The sequence below is a fragment of the Panthera leo genome, chromosome B3, assembly GCF_018350215.1.
Source record: "Panthera leo isolate Ple1 chromosome B3, P.leo_Ple1_pat1.1, whole genome shotgun sequence".
Taxonomy (NCBI): domain Eukaryota; kingdom Metazoa; phylum Chordata; class Mammalia; order Carnivora; family Felidae; genus Panthera; species Panthera leo.
The window spans coordinates 103,750,290-103,771,040 of NC_056684.1; the positions used below are offsets into that span (position 1 = coordinate 103,750,290).

The 20,751-nt window shown below is 39.4% G+C and overlaps 1 long non-coding RNA gene across 1 annotated transcript; it reads right to left on the bottom strand.

Moving 5' to 3' along the window:
• Positions 1 to 7,275: 7,275 nt before the first annotated feature.
• On the bottom strand, positions 7,276 to 20,112 carry LOC122222750. The gene is made up of 3 exons (XR_006203846.1): positions 19,767 to 20,112; positions 18,149 to 18,300; positions 7,276 to 7,926 (listed from the first exon to the last, which is right to left on the bottom strand). It is a non-coding gene; the product is annotated as an uncharacterized LOC122222750 (long non-coding RNA).
• Between the last annotated feature and the right edge of the window lie 639 nt (positions 20,113 to 20,751).

Below are 20,751 nucleotides of genomic sequence, written 5' to 3' on the forward strand. Positions count from 1 at the left end.
TTTGTCGAGTTGTTTTGTTATCTCTGCCCTGAACATTCCTCACCTCCACCTGAGCGCAATACGGATAGTTATATATAAGTAGCACTTAGCTTTGCTGCCCATAATCAGATTTGGAGAAAGATCCTGGGTTCGGGGATATGATGCATATTATCACACCTATTTTTAGTTCAAAACCCTTAAAAGGCAAGGCTATCATTTTACTGTTTAGGGCTGAGCCCCCTTTTCTCTGAGGCTCAAAAACATGAGTGTAAACATGCCATACCCTGCCAGCCTTGTAACAGATTCACTGAGGTTTCCTTTTGCTGTAAAACAACTGATCCGCTGTGTGGCATCCTTTCTATCATGTAGCTGAGTTTGCAGGGAGTAAGAGAAACCTCTGGGTGTCAGGGAGGGGAGAAATCCATGAGCTGGAGCTGGAGCCTTTGAGGAGAAAGAGCATATGAGTTTTCTCTGAGGTCAAGGCTGAGATGGGCTTAGCTTTGGGCTGGAGACAAGGTTGGTTGGTAGCCGGACCTGAGTCCCACCATTAAGTTGGAAAACCCGGAAGCTGGTGTGCTCTCAGCTCAGCAGTACCTCTGGCTCCCTGTAAAAAAAACAAACCCAAATCATGTCTGCAGTAAAGCGTCATCAGGTTAGACCCCCAGGTTTTCAAGGAATTAAGATTAATGAAATGTAAACTTCTAATCAAAGATCACCAATGACACAAGAAAACAATCCTCTATAAGTGAGGGTCAGTGGAAATAGTCAACAGCGTTAGAAACTTCTAGGACTAAATGTATCAGATACAGAATACAAAATAAACAGGTGTAAAATATTTTTTTTAATTAAAGTTGAAATTGCTAAAATGAGTCAATATTAAGAGATGATCAAAAATGGGGGTGGCTGGTGGCCCAGTCGGTCAAGCAAGTGACTCCTGATTTCGGCTCAGGTCATGATCTCATGGTCGTGAGCCTGAGACCCACATCGATCTCCATGCCCAGTGTGGATTCTGCTGAAGATTTTCTCTCTCCCTCTCTTCTGCCCCTTCCTTGCTCTCTCTCTCTCTTTCTCTCTCTCTCTCAAAAAAAAAAAAAAAAAAAAAAAAAAAAGATAAGACAAGTTGGAAGAGAACCAAATAGTACTTATACTTTTTTTAATTTATTGAGGAATCGTTTACTGACAATACATTATACGCATTTAAAGTGTACAAATCAGTGAGTTCTCAAAAAGCGTTAGTGAAACTATCTCCACAAGCAAGACAGAACATTCCATCAGCCTCAAATGTTTCCTCATGCCCCTTTGCAATTTATCCCTCCCTCCACCCCTGGCCCCAGGCGACCACTGATTTGGTTTGTGTTGCTAGAACTACTTTACATCTTCTAGAATTTTATATAAATGAAATCATACATTATAAACATTTCCGGCTCCGGCTTCTTTGACTCAGCATAATGATTTTGAGATGTGCTCGTTTTCTTGTGCATATCAATAGGTCATTTCTTTCTGTTACCACTGTTTGGATACCACATTTTGTTGATCCGTTCTCCAATTTACGGACATTTGGGTTGTTTCCAGTGTTTGGCCACTGTGATTAAAGATGCAATGAACAGCCACATAAAAGTCTTTGTGCGGATATATGGTTTCATTGCTTTTGGGTAAACACCTCGTAGTGAAATGGTTGGGTCATGTGATAGGTGTATGCTTAACTTTTAAAAAACTGCCAAAAAAGTTTCTAAAGTGATTGTACCATTTTCTCTTCTCACCAGTAGTGTATGAGAGTTCCAGTTACACTCCATCCTTTGCAAGACATGACATGGTCAGTCTTTGTAACGTTAACCATTATAATAAGTACTCATTGTGGCTTTTTAAAAAACTTTTTTTAAATGTTTATTTTTGAGTGAGAGACAGGGACAGAGAGACAGAGAATGAGTAGGGGAGGGTCAGAGAGAGAGGGAGACACGGAATCCAAAGCAGACTCCAGGCTCTGAGTTGTCAGCACAGAGCCCGATGTGGGGCTCGAACCTATAAACCACGAGAACATGACCTGAACCAAGATCAAGAGTCAGATGTTTAGCTGACTGGGCTACCGAGGTGACCCTATATTATTTTATTTTTAAATGAATGCTATGCCCAATATAGGACTGGAACTCACAGCCCAGAGATCAAGAGTAGTATGCTTTACCAACTGAGCCAGCCAGGTGCCCCACCATTCTTCTATATTGTTGTGTGAAGTGTTCAAATTTTTTGCCCATTAAAAAAAATTCTTTTTGGTTATATTGACTTGTAAGAGTTCTTTATGCATCCTGGATACAAGTTTTTTGTCAGATTAATCTATCTATCTATTGCATTATTTTCTCCCATTCTGTGGCTTGCTTTTTTATTTATTGTATTTTGCAGAACAAAAGTTTTTAATTTTGATAAAGTCTAATTGATTAATTCTCTGTTTTATGGTTGTGTGCCTTTTTGTGGCTATCTAAGAAATATTTGCCTATTACAAGTTTGCAAAATTTTTTTCTCCTGCATAGTGTTTTATAAGTTTTGTAGTTTTACCCTTTAGGTCTGTGTTCCATTTTGGGTTAATCTTAGTGTATGGTGTAAGATAAAAGTCTGTTTCCCCCCCCCCCCATACGTATATCCAATTATTCTAGTGTCATGTGTTGAAAAAGACTTCCCCTGTCAAATTTTCTTGGCAACTTTGCTGAAACATTAACCAAACATATATGGGTCTATTTCTGACTCTTTATTCTGCAGATCCATATGTGTATACTTGCATTAATACCGCACTGATGGTATTGATTTTTATAATTTTATCGTAAGTTGAAATCAGATACTAATTTTGGTCTTTTAAAAAGTTGCTTAGGCTATTCCAAAACACTGGCATTTTTTTTTTATGCTTTAAAATCAGTTTGCCGATTTCTATAAGATTGCCTACTGGGGTTTTGATTGGTATTATTTTTGGTCTATTAATCACTTTGGGGATAATTGATGTCCCAAGAATACTAAGTCTTTCAATTCATGACCATGGTATATGTTTTCATTTATTTGGGATTTAAAATTTTTCCCTTAGTAATGTTCTGTAATTTTTAATGCAGAGGTCTTTTTAGCACTGATGAGTTTATTTGTAAATAGTTTTTGGTTTTGGACACAATTGTAAATTGAATTGATTTTTAAAATTTAATTTTCCAATTGCTTGTGGCCAGTATATAAATATACAATTGATTTTATTATATTAACAATTTATCTTATGATCTTACTAAATTTACTTATTAGTTCTCATAGTTGTGTTTTGGATTCCTTAGGATTTTCTATATAAATAGTCATGTTTTCAGCAAGTGAAAGTTTTCTTTTTTTCCTCTTCAATATTTATGACTTTTATTTATTTGTCTTGCCTTATTGCAATGGCTAATAAGGCCATTCCCTGTTCAATGTTGAATAGAAGTGGTGAGAACAAGCATCTCTGTAATGTTCCCAGTCTTAGGGGGAAAGCACTCAATTCCTCACCATTAAGTGTATTAGCTATAGGTTTTCCATGGATACCCTTTGTCAGATTGAAGAATTTCCCTTTTCTTATTTTCCTGAGTTTTTTTAAAACATAAATTGATATTGAATCATGTCAAAAGCTTTTTATGAATCTATATAAATTATTATATGGGTTTTCTCCTTTATTGTATTAATAAGGTGATTCTGCTTATAGTCTTGATTTTATATTTAAAAATACCTTGCAGTTAGTTCTGGGATAAAACCCCTCTTGGTCATAAAGTAATAATTTTTAAATATATTGTTGGGGCATGTTGGGGCACATGGGTGGCTCATTGGTTGAGTGTCTGACTCTTGATTTCAGCTCAGGTCATGATCCCAGGGTCGTGGGATCAGCCCTGCATGCTGAGTGTGGAGCCTGCTTAAGATTCTCTCTCTCTCAATCTCTTTCTCTCTCTCTCTCTGTCTCTCCCTCTGCCCCTCTCCCCCACTTGCACTCACTCATTCTCTAAAAATTTTAAATATGTATTTGAGTATTATTTACGAATACTTTGTTAAGAATATTTGCTTTATGTTTATGAAGGATGGTGATCCATTATTCCCTCCGCCCCTTTTTTTGGTAGTGTTCTTATTATCTTTTGGTAGAAGGATATGATATCTGTATAGCAGATATCATATCATGTGCCTTACTAGCTCTACATATTTTTCATGAACCTGACAAGTGCTTACATCTGTTCCAGAATACAAAAGATAAGTTCTGTTATAGGAACTATTCATTAGGTAAGAGGATGTGTCATTAAAGGTTCTGCTCAAATGTTGACAGGCCTTTCCTAACCACTCTGTCTAAGGCAGTACCATCTGTCCATTAGTCTTAGTTTCTTGCCATATTTTATTTTTCTTCATAGCACTTATCACTACTCAACCTACTATATATGTACTTGTTTATTTGTTTACAGTCTAATTTCTCCACTAGTATGTAAACTCCATGAGAAAAGGGTTCTCACCTTCTTTCCTCATCATGACTCTTCTTCCTTGTCTAGGATGAGCTCTGGTAGATTGCCTCAAACACCTAGAAGCTAGAGAAAGACCTCCAGAAAAATAAAGACTGACTTTCCAATTGAAATGAGACACAGAAGATTGTGCTCTGGAGTCAGACTGCTTAGACTTGAATCCTGGTTCCACCATTTACTAGCTGTACAAACTTAGGCAAATTACTGAGCCATTCTTGTTTCTGTTTTTTAGTCCAATTGAAAAGAAGATAGGGGGCCTGGGTGGCTCAGTCAGTTAAGCATCTGCCTCTTGATTTCGGCTCACTTCATGATCTCATGGTTTATGAGTTTTAGCCCTACATAGGGCTCCTCGCAGACAGGGCACAGCCTGCTTGGGATTCTCTCTCTCTGTCTCTCTGTCTCTCTCTCTCCCTTTTCCCCTCTCTCTCTGCCCCTCCCTGCATGCACCCCATCTCTCTCTCTCTGTCAAAATAAATAAATGAAAAAATTCTTTAAAAAATAGCATTTATATAAAAAAATAATAGAATAATAGTAGCACCTAGTTCATAGGGTTGTAGTAAGAATTAAGTAAACTGATACATGTGAAACATTACAAAAAGGTCCTGACATGTTATAAATGATCTCTAAATGTTTATAAAGTAAGTTATATGCACACCCTCAGAATCAGATGTAATTATTATAATGCGCTTATGCCATGCATTTTTAAAAAATAAACTCTATGCCCAACGTGGGCTGAAACTCACAACCCCGAGATCAAGACTTTCATGCTCTACCGACTGAGCCAGCCGGTGGCCCCTCCTGTGAATTCTTTTGTTGCACACATGGCCAATCTTACCTTCTTTGCTGTCAGTTTGATGATTCTCCCTATCAGTGCCTAGAGCTGTAGTCCCTCCATCAACCCGGATAGCGGTTTGTACTATAATTTCATTTCTAATAGGATGCCCTATTTAAGCTGTGCCTGAGTGGCACAAGTAAGGTCACCGCAGCACACGTGTGCTGCTGTAATGAAATCTGAATGAGGTTCCTTTACAAATAAACTATTGGAAAATACCTGAATAACACCATAGAGGAATTTATACACAGAATTACTCAGTTAGATGGACAACGGTCTTGTTTCAATACGAATTCTCCTTCTCTAAAGGGTGGATCTATAGCCACATACAACTGAGTCCCACCCCGCTGTTTCTCCTATTCTCATCTGCTTTGTCCTTTTCTGTCCTGACCTGCATTGTCCTCTGCTTAGTCCCTTGCTGTCCCAGGCAAGCAGTTAACATCTTTTGCCGGGGCACTGTCTGTAGTTGTCCAGAAGTCACAGGGCTTTACTGACTTCTGTGAATTGCTGGATGACCAGTTATAGTATAAGAAGTTTGTTGCCCTAACATCAAAAAAAAAAAAAAGTCCTCTGTTACTGCTGCTCTTTCTGCTTCCGCTGTTTTACCATATACATATACACATTCCATACAATGCTAGACTTCTTTCGCTTAGCTTATCAACTCCACCCAAGGTTGAACAGGAAGCCGCTGAAGTCTATTTCAAATAGAGCTATTAATTAGAATACTCTCTTCCCTAGAAAGCTAAAACAGATCCTTATTGTGGTTTTTCCCTGTTCCACTTTGGAGTGACCTGCTTGGATACAACAAAAGAACTAGAATCAAAGATGTCATCCAGCAGTAAAATAGTATCTACTTCTCTACTGACTTTTCTTAATAAAGATTTGTATTACATTAGTGGAATGCTCCCATCATATCACATGGGAATATAGGGTAGACCAGTTGGTTACAACTAGGCTGAGGATGCTGCTATCACACCTCCCATTCTGGGAGGCTTAGATAATATTGGGCCATTGGTCTTCCTGACTTCTCTGAACATTGACCAACAACTCCTGGGAAACACCTGGTCACAAGATCATTCTTTTTTTTTTATTTATTTTTTATTTTTTTAACGTTTATTTATTTTTGAGACAGAGAGAGACAGAGCATGAATGGGGGAGGGTCAGAGAGAGAGGGAGACACAGAATCTGAAGCAGGCTCCAGGCTCTGAGCTGTCAGCCCAGAGCCCGACGTGGGGCTTGAACCCACAGACCGCGAGATCATGACCTGAGCCGAAGTTGGACGCTTAACCGACTGAGCCACCCAGGCACCCCACAAGATCATTCTTAAAGACCAATTTAGTTTGGATATCTTAAATTCCTTCCAATACTCTAGATTTCTGCACTTTAGTGGAAGAATCCAAAGAAACTCTCCCACGATCTAGTTAGGGATTATACTCAATACCAGTGTAGATATTTATCATTTAAAACTCCCTAAAACTAAATAAACTCTGAATCCCAGGTGTAGGATATGCCTTAAAGGTCCCAGAGTGATTAATAATTGTAAATGATATGAAGCCTTATCTTTCATTTAACAGACTAACCATATTCATGATATACTTCTAGATGAACTGAAATGCTATCTCCTATGAAGACTCGTAAACACAGAATCAAACGAGAAAAAAATAGACTTATTTTTCGCTAATTCTCAATCTTACTGCCTTGTTTCTTTAAGTACTTATAGCAGACATAGCTATCTTTGCCTCTTTTGGCACGGTCTTTGCTTGGAGGGGCCATAAATTGCATGAGCCTACCTCATGGCCACAGCTAATGACTAGAGCTAGACATCTAACCAAGGAGAGCCGGTCAAATTTTTTATCTTGTGAATTTGAATCAAGAGATGAAGAGTATTTGCCAGCACTGGAAGGCCATGTGTGGATGTGGGAGTGGTGGCCATGTTTTGTGACATGTGAGATGAATAGAGGCCAAAGATCCTGCAGCCCCAGAAACACAGCATAGACGTCATTCCTGAGGACCTACCAGGAGCCAAAATGCCAACTCAGCTTTAAATCCTATCCTTGGATTCTGCAAGCACCAGATCTTTACAATAAACTGCTCTTTATTTGTACTAGTTTAAGTCTGTCACCCGCAAACAAAAGTGCCTTGGGAACGGCATATCTTCCCGTGCTGGAGAACAGGCTGGGTATCTTCATTTGCCTCTATTGGTAGCCCAGCAGAACGCAGTGTTTGACACAGTAAGGACTCAGCAACTTGGTTGAACTTTATGACTGTGACTAACCATTTTTCACTTTCAAACCTTTTAAATGTGTTCTACCATACAACTTAACTCATCCTTAGAAGACCACTGTTGTGTCTAGTTTCTTTAATAACAGAAAAGCAAAGTTCAAAAAGCCCACCTGTCTTATAAGCAAGAAGAACTGTTGAGAAGGTACACAGTGTGATTTAGAGGCAACCGCAAGCCCTCATATTTACTCTTCCCCCCCCCCTTTTTTTTTATTTTGTGGGTCTCTGAAACACTATTAGAATCACTCCTGAAGTTGTTCTCTTCTTCCAAGTTGTTAACTAAAATACAAATATCTTGGCCAATATTTCCCAAAATGTGTTTTGCCAAACTCCAATCTCTCAAGATCCTCCCTGAAAAAAAAAATAAGAGAGGGAGACAAATAAGTAAGAGAGCCACAGTCTATTACCTTCTCATGTTGGAGACTCACGGGCACTATAGCATACTAAAGGCTCTGAGAACTCCTGCAGTGAAGAAACCTATTTAGGTTGGGTTTGGTGGAGGTGAGAATGGCTGACTCATTAAGGAAACTGCCTGGGGGGCAGGGGAGCAACTGGGTGGCTCAGTCAGTTAAGTGCCCGACTTCAGTTCAGGTCATGATCTTGTGGTCTGAGAGTTCTAGCCTGGCATCGGTCTCTCTGCTGTGAGCGAGGTGCCTGCTTCAGATCCTCTGTCCCCCTCTCTCTCTGCCCTTCCCTTGTTGCACTCTCTCTCTCTCAAAAATAAGTAAACATTAAAAAAAAATAAACAGGAAACTGTCCGGTGAAGAGGAATGACTCTCTGTCACCCACCGGTTGTGTAACTTAGACAAAATGAGGATCACAGGAGCCCCTAACTCATAGGTTTAGCGGGAGAATTAAATGAAGTAATGAATATAAAGCACCTAGCACCTCAGCAACACAGAAGCAGTCCACAAAGATTGTGTTTTTTTAAAGATTTTATTTTAGGCAGTCTCTATATCCGACACGGGGCTCAAACTTACAGCCCTAAAATCAAGAGTTGCATGCTCTACTGGCTGAGTCAGCCAGGCGCCCTGATAAAAACTGTTTTTATTATTATGTAGCTTTTTCTAAACTCACTGAACTGTGCTTTTAAACACAAGTCATTTACTAACCTCTCAGAATATCTACTGTGGAGGAAATTAGGAGGAAGAAAAGCTGTTTGAGAGGCAGGAAGCAAGAGGCACTGAAAGGAGAAAGAGAAATAAACAAAAGGTAACTTTGCTTATTCTATAATTCTGTAATTTAGCGACGAGACATTTAGGTCCAGCCTCTTCTCCAATCCTAGTACAGTGCCAGGTTTACAGCAGGCATTTAACAAAAAAGCTTGCCATTTAATTAACTAAAAATGCAAATGGCAAATTTATTTGAACTCTTCTGCCCCCCACCTTATATTTTAACCCATTTCAGAGCAAGAGAAAAACCCCAATCTATTAAAAGTCCCTGGAAGTATTGATCATCTGGACATTCCAAAGCAGGCCTCGAGTTAGTTTTCAGGGCTACAAAAATACTTCTGGGGCTGCAGGGCCGGCTAAGCCAAGGCAAATGCATCTCCGCACCCGCCCACTTTCTTTAGGCTCTGAATTTAGGGTCAAATTCTAACGCCAGGATGAAAGCAAAATCAAACTGCAACACCCCTGCTAGTTAGAAAACAGAGTGAACAAGCAGAGGTTCAAGTGCAATTTTAACTGCTTTTCTGCCGGGGCTGTATGCTGGGATGTGGCCGGCACCACCTCGGCCCTGCAGAGGAAATAGCAGCATGCATTCAAAAGGAAAACGATAATTGCTCAGTGGAGAAAAACAACATAAAAGGCCCTTCATAGTATTGTTTCAGAAACACCCAAATGAAGAACGTATAATTGGGAGTAAACAAACCCAGCTCTGGCTGAAGTTTGATGAGTATCTCGAAGTCTCAAACCCGTCCCCAAGTATTCATGTCTGGTTACATCTGTCAGTGCTTTTGTGGCCAGCCCTTCTTGGCTTTTCATAAGATAGATAGGTGGAGACTAAGACAGACAGATGCATACAGAAGCATCTTACAAGGGCCTTTCAAATATATTATTTTTTTTTAACGTGTATTCATTTTTGAGAGACAGAGTGTGAGTGGGGGAGGGTCAGGGAGAGAGAGGGAGACACAGAATCGGAAGAAGGTTCCAGGCTCTGAGCTGGCAGCACAGAACCCGACATGGGGCTCAAACTCAAAAACCAGGAGATCATGACCTGAGCTGAGGTCGGATGCTTAACCAACCGAGCCACCCAGGCGCCCCTCAAATATATGAATCTTTAAAAACTCCCTCATGTGTGCTATGTCCCTCATCACTGGCAGCTCCAGGAAGGCAGACCCACATTGAGGATTTGAGAATGAATGGCAAGAAGGACTACAGAGCCAAAGGCAGTTTGCCTAGTTTTCAGAATGAGAGAGACCCGGAATCTCAACTCTAGACTCCCACATGGTAACAGTTGAAATGCACTCCACCTCCCCAGTCTAAATCTACTGAAGGTAACAATATGTCAGTTTCCAGGTGTTGTAAGGATGAAATGAGATAGTATATGCAAAATATCCAGCATGGGGCAGGGCACAGAGCCATAATAGCTAGCATTTTAGTGAGCCCTGTGTGCCAGGAACTGTGCTAAATGCTTTAAATGCATTATTTCACCTAATCCTCAAAATAACCGTTTACAAGTACTTGAATGTATTATCTCCTCTTTGTAAGTAAGGAATCCCAGCTTTCGAGTCACTAGGTAATTGGCCACAGGAATCCGTCTAGCCAGGTTTTGAGTCTATGTCGGACTGACTCCAGAGACCTCACTCTTGGCTTCCACATACAATGGAGTCAGGACAGTAGTTACTTAGTTTACTGAGAACCACTGTGTGCCTGGAGCTTCACAAGTTTAACAAATAACTCATTTAATATTTGTTATAGCACACAGCCAATTTTGCCTTCCATTTTACAGATGGGGACATTAAGGCATCAAGAGATTAAATATGACCCTCAGGGGGCGCCTGGGTGGCTCAGTCGGTTAAGCGCCAACCTCGGCTCAGGTCATGATCTCACAGTTCGTGAGTTCGAGCCCCGCGTCGGGCTCTGTGCTGACAGCTCAGAGCCTGGAGCCTGTTTCGGATTCTGTGTCTCCCTCTCTCTCTGACCCTCCCCCGTTCATGCTCTGTCTCTCTCTGTGTCAAAAATAAATAAACGTTAAAAAAGAAATTAAAAAAAAAAATATGACCCTCAGGTTGGGCTGGCCACATAGGTCTTCAACCCTGTGCTTAGAAGGACTCAGTGCTTGTTTAGTGCCCTGCTGTTGCCATCTTGAAATTCTTAAGCATCTTTGAAGGGACTACATATATATATTTGTATTGGGTCCCACAGATTAAGCAGCCAGTCCTGCCTTCAAACCTTTTCCCACCACACTGCACTTCCATGGACAGAGTGAGGGGGCCACTTTATTCTCTGAAGGCAATACTAGAAGCCTTGTGCCTTGACGATCCTAGAAACAGATGCCCACAAAATTAATGTTGGCAAGCGCTGCCTAATTAAGGACAGAGCCATCTCAGAAAATGAATGGAATGGTGCTGGAGTTGGAGTTGGAAATAAAAAACACCCTGCCTTCTTGTAAGTACTCTTTAAAAGGAAAAGAAACCCGGGTCCGTGCTTTCAAAGTGTTCGTGGCAACAGTGCCGTATATTTGCTATCAGAGAAGAGGTGCTCTGATCTGTATCACAGCTGGACGCCACCATCCTGCCCAATGAACTCTAGAGAAAGAATGCCAAACACATAAGAAGACAAATGTTTACCATGGCATTGTGGCCCAGCTGCCGGCTTAATTTAACACATAGTATACGGTAAGAACTTGCAATTGGGTTAGTTTAATATAGGTAGGGAATGAGCACTTAATCACTATCAAACCTTGGCAGAAAACACCAAGAATACCTCCAAACAGTTGTCAGAGTACGCCCATCTGTCTTTATCTCTTGATTCTTCTTAGTTACCCTTCTATTCTCTTACTACAGGCGGGCTGTGTTCAAATGGTAGGAATCACAGCGGTTGCCCACAAGGCTCACATCCTTGCAGCATGCAACCAACATGGAAAAGAGACCATCACTTCCCCAGCCTCTTTGTATCAAATCACATGGAGAGGTTCTGATTGGCCCTACCTGGGACAAAGCTTATGCATTAGACCAATCAGTGTGAACAGGGGGATTAGGGATGCTGTGATTGGTCAGTTCTGGGTCATGTACCCACCTATATGAAGCCAGGTGGACATTCTGATTGGCAGATAAGATTGCTCCATTTATTTATTATTCTTCGCTTATCTGCAATTCAAATTTATCTAGGCATTCTGTATTTTATCTGATAACTCTACCTCCAGAACCAAGGGAAAGAGCAAGAGCAGTTCCCAATAGAAAGAAAGATTGTGGACCAACAAGAACGACACTTGACGAAGACAGCATTCAGCTCAGTCTTACTGGTTCACACCTGGTTTGGAAAGGCTAGGTCTCAGTCCCAAATTCCAGGAGAAAATGCTGAGTTCCAGTTAAAACTCCATTTTCAGGGTCACACCCTGACTTGTGAGGTAACATACTACTTGAGGCTCTAAACTGATTATGTTTGACACCACTGACTTCTGTGTTGAAAGCTCTTCAGGGGCGCCTGGATGGTTCAGTTGAATAAGTGTCTGACTCTTGGTTTTGGCTCAGGTCATGATCTCACCAAGCATGAGCTGGAGCCTAACTTGGGGCTCTGCGCTGATAGTGCAGAGCCTGCTGGGAGGTTTTCTCTCTGTCTCTCTCTCTCTCTCTGCCCCTCTCCCACTTTCTCTAAATAAATAAACTAACAAAAAAGCTATTGAAATTCTACTCAAAATTTAAATTCATTTCTTTAGTGGAATGATTAGTAATGAATCCGGCTTGATCACAGTACTTATGTCATGTATATATTTGGGTTTGTTACATTGAAAGTATGAATTTTTTTTCTTACAAACCAGGATATACTTTTAAAAAATGTTGAGCAGAAAAAAAAATTTTTTTCTTTTGCCAAAGGCCTATATAGTCTAATCCTGTTGCAGAATTAATCTATTTAATTGAAAAATATTTAAGGGAACTCTAGCCAATGGCTCAGATATTGCAAACAATATCAAATGGAATTAAATTATTGTACAAAAGGAAAATTTGGATGGCCCCCTGTAATATGTTGAAATGTAATTTATTCTTGAAAACCAGGCTCAAGCATTTTGACCTGAAGGTGTATTTAAAAATGAAGATAAAAAAATTTCCCTTTCTTCCTCTCTCAATCTTCTGGCAGTCCTTTTGCCCTCCCTTGGATTCTAATCCTCATGTAAAACATGATAATAATGTAGGAAAAAAAAAACCTAGAACAGCACTGTCCAGTTAAAATAAAAGAGAGCCAAATACGTAATTTAAAATTTTCTAGTAGCCACATTAAAAAAGTAAAAAGGAAAGATGAAAGCAATTTTAACAGTATATTTTATTTAACCTAATATATTCAAAATGTTATCATTTTAACATGTTATCACTATAAAAATTATTGAGGACATAGTTTATATTCTTTTTACATTTATAGTACATCTAAACTTGGACACTAATTGGAAATATTTGATCTGTATTTCGCTTTCACAAAATTTATATTTGATTTATATATTTTTATATGTTATAAATTATATTTTTATGATTTTTTTATATACCCAATTTGTTCCAAAAATAGTTAATCATTTTCTAATAACTGAATTGAGTTTCATTTCAGATGTGTCATCCATGGTCCACTTAGGAGACAAACCACATCAGTATTTGAACGCAGAGAAATTAATCCAAAGAATTGTTGGCTATACAAAATTATCAATTTGGTAACTAAACAGGCTAAAAAAGAGAGAGTTGAGAGAACTGTATGCTCTCACTGACATAGCAACTGCAGGAAGCAGTGACCACGGCTAGGGCTGCGGAAATAAAAGGAAAGGACTGGAATTAATAAAACTCAGAAACTTAAAAGTGGGGCCCCAGGAGATAAAAGTCAGCCTAAAACTTTCTCTAAAGAAAGAAGCACTGCTTGCCTGCCATTGTGCCAGCATTCGGAGGATTTCTAATTAGCCCCAGTAAAACTGTTATATGCATTTCCAAACATTCTACTGCCAGGGCTAATACATTTTTACATGGCAGCTGAAATAAGTCTAAACTATTCATAGGTATAAAATTAAAAGCATTAAGCTGATGAAGAGATGGACTGAAAAGTTTCTTGAAATTTTCATAGGAGGAAGAGATACTCCCCAAAGTTGCCTTGTTCAGTTTTAGTAATTGACAAATGATCACCTCAGTCAGGGATTAGCAGACTATGGGATGGGGATCAAATCTGGTCTGCTACCTGTTTTTTTTTTTTTCTACCTGTTTTTATAATTAAAAGTTTTATTGGAACACAGCCATGTTCACTTATTTATGTATTGTCTATGGCTGCTTTTCCACCACAATGATAGAGTTCATTAGTTGCAACAAAGGTCATATGGCCCTACAAAGCCTAAAATAGATACCATTTTGCTCTTTATAGAAAAGTTTGCACAACCCCGATGTAAACTTTTGCTAAAATAAATGTTTGTTTAAACATGATCTAGTAGCAAAGAATTTCCTAATATGCCAGACGATATATGTCTGTGTAGAGCACAATCCAATCAATCCTTACTCTGGGTACCCCAACACTTGTTTCTTAATGTTGGCTTGCTTTAAGCTTTCCCCAAATCTTAGGAACTGCATAATATCTGCAAGCATATGAATTAAAAATATCCTGGCTACTGGCATTATCTCCTCTGGATTTCTAAATTCTACTGTACATATTTTTTCATGGAATATGATCTAAACTTAAGAGTAGAGTATATCCATATATTTCTTTAAATAATAAACTCCCTCAAAATAGAAAAAGTAGTCAATCAGTATAAGAAATAGAAATAAAAAGCTCAATACAGATATTATGGGGTAAAATATATCTTATTCATTGTCAAAGTCAATTGCAGTGCAAAATTGTATTTAATTTTCCATTCATTACAGTAAAATTGCACAAAGTCTCAGTCTTTCCAAATAATTTTTAACAATATAATTTTTCCAGAAATGGGAAAACCAGGATCTTTACAGAAATTTTAAAGCTCTAAGATTTTTTAAAAATTCAATATTTTGTTTAGGTTCCCATGTAGAAAGCTAATGTGTATACTTTTATGGTCTTAGGCAAAATCTGTGACTCTTAAAGAGAAAACAAAATCTAGACTGCTCTCTTGGACTTTTTAATAACATTCTTTTTATTGTACTTCATCATGTGGGTGATCCATTTCTTTATCTAAAGTCACAGCCAGACACATAAATGAACAAGAAGGCAAATAACCACCAATGTTATTCAGAGCATAAACTAATTCTGAAATTTGGGCATGGTCCCTTTAATAAAAAGCTTACCATTGTGGGAATAATAAACTTAGTAATAAGCCTTCCTCTTCCTCTCCCTCTCTCCCCTTTTTCCCCTCTTTCCCCTCTTTCTCCTTGCTTATTTCACTCAGCATAATGTCTTTAAAGTTAATCCACGTTGTAACATATGTCAGAATTTCCTTTCTTTCAAGGTTGAATAATATTTCATTGTTAGAGTTGCAATTAAAAAAATGTCACTTTTAGAAGGGGAAAGATACACAAAAGGATAAGTAAAGACACAGAGAAATTAAATAATAAAAGCAATAAAGTTGACTTACTAAAATTGCATACAATTTGTATCCTGCCAATACAGAGTATGTATTTTTTATGATTATAAAATGTGTAAAAATGATGATACATTTGACTACAAAAGAAAAAATCCTTAAAACTTAGGTAAGAGTATTCACAGACCACAAGAAAATTACAAAGAAATAACAAACTAATGACTAAAATCATCTTAAAGTTTGGAAGTTAAGAAATATTTACCTAAATAGCCTCCAAATCAAAGAAATTTAAAACTGACATTGAGTGCTATCTAGAAAGCATGGAAAGCGTAATTCACATTACATACTTTATATTAAAACAGCTTAATTATATTCAGAGAAAAACACACAGCCTCAAATTCTTTCATATTTGAAGAAAATTGAAAATAATTTAAACTCACTGTTATGGCCTGAATTGCATCCACCCAAAATTCATATGTTGAAGTCCTAACCCCCATACTGTATTGGAGATAGGGACTTTACAATGGGTGTTGTATGTAGGGGATGAATCACAGGAATCTACTCTCGAAGCCAAGACTACACTCTATACACTGTATGTTAGCTAACATGACAATAAATTATTTAAAAAAGAAAGAGGTCATTGGGGTACAGTGAGGTCAAAAGGGTGGGCTCTAATCCAATATGACTGGAGTCCCTATAAGAAGAAATTTGGACATACAAAGAGACACAAGGGAGCCATACACGCTGCAAAAGACCTTGTGAGGCCATGATGAGAAGCCAAGGAGAGAGGTCCTGGAAGAAATCAAACCTGCCAACATCTTGATCTTGGACTCCTGGCCTCCAGAACTGAGAAAGTAAGAGCATACATTTCTGCTGTTTCAGCCACCCACTCTATTTTGTTATAGAGGCCCTAGTAAATTAATATATTCATCTAAATAATTAGTAAAAAGAAATAAAATAAATCAAAGAAAGTATGCAGTAGGGATTTAAAAAGACAAAACATAAAATTGATAAAATAGAAAACAGAAAACTAGAAGAAGAAGAAAAAATGATGTTATGACAAGAGCAATAAAATCAGTAAATTATTACTGGAGTAAGAAAAAAAATTTAAAAAGACAAAGCATAAAATTGATAAAATAGAAAACAGAAAACTAGAAGAAGAAGAAAAAATGATGTTATGACAAGAGCAATAAAATCAGTAAATTATTACTGGAGTAAGAAAAATAGGAAATATGCAAGATTAAGAATAAGTTCACAATCACAAATATAAAAGAGATGAAAATAATTAAAGGGATGTACATTGGGAAACGCTGTGGCAACAGTTTGATAATCTGGAAGAAACAGATGATTTAATAACAAAATAAATTACAAAATTGACCCAAGACATAATGAAAAACTTGAAAAGAATAATCACCATATAAAAGATTACAAAGGTGGGGTGCCTGGGTGGCTCAGTCGGTTAAGCGTCCAACTTCGGCTCAGGTCACAATCTCTCGGTCCCTGAGTTCGAGCCCCGTGTCGGGCTCTGGGCTGATGGCTCAGAGCCTGGAGCCTACTTCAGATTCTGTGTCTCCCTCTCTCTCTCTGGCCCTCCCCTGTTCATGCTCTGTCTCTCTGTCTCAAAAATAAATAAACATTTAAAAAAATGACAGTTGGGGCGCCTGGGTGGCTCAGTCGGTTGAGCAGCCGACTTCGGCTCAGGTCATGATCTCGTGGTCCGTGAGTTCAAGCCTCGCGTCAGGCTCTGTGCTGACAGCTCAGAGCCTGGAGCCTGTTTCAGATTCTGTGTCTCCCTCTCTCTGACCCTCCCCCGTTCATGCTCTGTCTCTCTCTGTCTCAAAAATAATAAAATAAACATTAAAAAAAATTAAAAAAAAAGATTACAAAGGTGATTGAAGATTTATTAGTTTTTGTTTTTATTTTTTTAAGTTTATTTCTTTATTTTGGGGTGGAGGGCAGAAAGAGGGAGAGACAGAATCCCAAGCAGGCTCCATGCTGTCGGCACAGAGCCCGACTTGGGGCTCAAACTCATGAACTGTGAGATCATGACCTGAGCCAAAATCAAGAGTCAGACGCTTAACTGACTTAGCCACCCAGGTGGCCAGAAGATCTACTGGTTTTTTAAAAAAACTGTCAGGTGACTTTACAGCTGAAGCTCTATCATTTAAAAAATATATTCATATGATTTTATAGCTGAGTTCAACCTAATCTTTGAAACGATATCATTTTCACTATTTTAGATAATAAAAGATAAAAATCCCCCCAATGTGTTTCATGATGCTATTATATTACATAACAATGTAATTCTAAAACCTGACCGAGATGGAAGTATCTGTCTGAGAAAACTTGGGCCCTCAGATTAACCTCAGCATCACAAAAAGGGGGAAACTACATACCAAGTGTCTCTTGAGGTAGTGCAGTAGGAGGTACCTAGCACCACCCATAAATATTCTTGCCAAGGGAGGAAGGAAGGAAAGGGAGGGAAAAAGGGAGGGAGGGAGGGAAGGACAAATGTAAATTTAATTGAGCTTACAGATGTACTCGTTTACAGAAGATAGGGGGGGATAGAAGAATAAGCTGAACAGTGCCAGGAAGAAGCTAAGAGCCAAGTCCAGAATTTGGGGAAATCAACAGGGTCAGTGACCTGGTCCTTTCAAAAATCTAAATGGTAAGAATAAAAGGGGAAGGGATGCACTACAGATTAAAAGAAAATTGAGAAATATAACAGCGAAGTATGCTGTACGTTCCATTTTTGGTTTCTGATTTGAATAACCAATAAAAAGTCATTTTTTAGATTAGTCAGGGGAACTTGGTTAGGGGTCGTGTTATCCAATACCAAAGAATTTTTGTTAATTTTGTTAGTTGTAGAAATGGCCTGTTATATTTAAAGTCTCCTTACCTATTAGATGTGAATAGTGAAGTATTTGTGACATTCTGTCTGAAATTTGATTTTAAAGACTTCAGAGCGCAGGGTGCCTGGCAGCTGGTAGAACATGTGACTCTTGATCTCAGAGTCATGAGTTCTAGCCCCACCTTGGGTGTAGAGATTACCTAAAAATAAATAAATGAATAAATAAATACTCCAGAAATAAATTTTAAAAAGCGTCTATGTGTGGTGGAGGAAGTTACATTGATGAAATAAAACTGACAAAGTGATTGAAGCTCAATGATGAGGGCACAGGAGTTCGTAGACTGTCCTCGCCACTTCCGTGCATATTTGAAAAGATCTGTAATTAAACTTAAACAATAAAATTCTAAAATTCAAGAAAAAATGTTCCTACTCACAGTTTTGGTACAAATAGATATTGCCCAAGTTTGCCAATGTGAACATTTATCATTATTTAGGAAGTTAGGTCTTGTATCTCTGACTGAGACAGACAGATACTTGGGGGTTCCTAGTTTAACCTGTATAGTTAGTTATACATAGTTTTCAAAAATGAGAAAGAAAATCATACAGTAAAAATGGATGTGGAGGGGCGCCTGGCTGGCTCAGCTGGTGGAGCATGCAACTCTTAATCTCAGGGTCATGGGTTCAAGCCCCATGTTGGGTGATAGAGATTACTTTAATAAATAAATAAAACTTTTGGAAAAAAAAACCAGATTTGGGGAAGATGTGGGAATAAATATGTCTGAAAAGCCAAAAAAGAAAGCAACAGCCTCTGAAGACACAGGACAAGTTCACTGTATTGTGTTGTGTAAGAATGAGAACTTGAGATTCCCTACGAAGAAATAAATATCATCCAACTTCCTACCCGAGCAAAGGGCAGCTTAGTAGGAAAGGAGGTAACATGAGTATTTTTAAGATTGCATTCTTTCTAGTATACTCCATGTCTAAATCTTACAAAGAGATGTCCTTAGTTACCTCTGAGCTAGGAGACTGTAAAGTCTAACCAGACGGGAGCACCAGGGTGGCTCAGGGGGTTGAGCATCTGACTCTTGGTTTCGGCTCAGGTCATGATCTCATGGTTCGTGGGTTGGAGTCCCATGCCTGGCTCTGCAGTGAATGGTGGAGCCTGCTTGGGTTTCTCCCTCTCTCCCTGTCTCTCTGCCCCTCCCCTATTCGTGCTCGCTCTCTCTCTCTCTCTCTCTCTCTCTCTCAATGAATAAATAAAGCTTTAAAAAAGTAAAGTCTAACCAGACATTTGTTAGGCATGGCTCACTCAGGTCACTTGCTCTGTACCCATCCTGCCCACTAAAGTGTAAGCGTCATGAGGGCAGGGACCATGTCTACAGTACATAATCCCATCCCTTCTACAGTGCCCGAGCATGGTAAGTGCTCGCTGAGTATTATTTAACAGACTGATTGAATACCTTTTTGTTATAAAATTATTTCTCAATCTTCTCTAATGAATTTTATACGATAAGAGATTGTTTTCATTGAGAAATGGCATACAAAGGGCTTTAGCTCCCCTGCAGATTACATACGAAAATCCCCATAACCATTTGTTGTTCTTACGGGACTGCATGGACTCGAAGGACATTTATAATGCCAAATAATGCAAGAACTCCACCGTCACCTAGAAGTTTCGAAACCTTGAGAAGTTTCCTCCTGGTGTGCCTAAGAGTATTCAGGCTCAATCTGCACGCGGAATGTACTGGTTTACGTTGGCATTTTTGTCTTTCCCCACCTCCCCCCCGTAAGTGACACCGCAGTTTCTTTTCAGGGTCATCCGCGATTCCAGCAGTCTTTTCGGTGTGCGGAAGAGAGCTGTACGTGCTTCCCCCGGCTCTCACAGCTGTAATAAGAGACAATCCCCGCAGCACAGTACAGGTTCTCAGCAGGATAAAAGCTGGTTTCTATAAGGTAATATTTCTCCCTTGAGAAAGTATAGTTTGTAACTCTCGCACTATCAAATTTCCAGGTCATCTCTGCTTGCTGGGAAAAAGAATCCTTATGAAGGGACGTTGCTCCCTGGAGGGAGAAGAAGACAACGATCTCCCTCGCCCCCAAACTGCCCCCGCGTCCCGGAAGGATGGCGACAATGGGCCACGCGGAGGCCGCCGAGCTGTTGGGCAGAGGTGGTCTGGGTGACCACAGAAGGGAAGATCCCTTAAATGGATTGACTCCCACGGCCTTCGCGTAAAGCTCTCGCCAACTGACCAACGCGGTCATCAGCCATGCTCTGATCAGTTTCAAGTTGTTGAAGTGGCTCAGCGGATTAATAGGATATTGCGCTGGCTTTCTCAAACGCACACGCCTGGAATCATTTAATGCCAGTTTCAAGGGCAAAAGGAAGGAGATGTGCTAGCACGGCCAGTGAACAGAGAATGAGGGAGCCCCCATCGCCACCACCAAACAGCGAGAAAGAGCACTGCGTGGGAGAACATGAGCCCTCCCATTGCACCTGCCTTGCACTCTCTCCGTCTAAACTCCTGGCCGGCACAGTTCCACTTTCCCGGGTCCCCGCCTCAAAGCTGCTAAGGGAAGGTCCCCTTCCCTCTAACACGAACCCCAAAGTGCCCATCTCACTGCACTTCCAGTTGTACCCCAGTCAGGAGAAC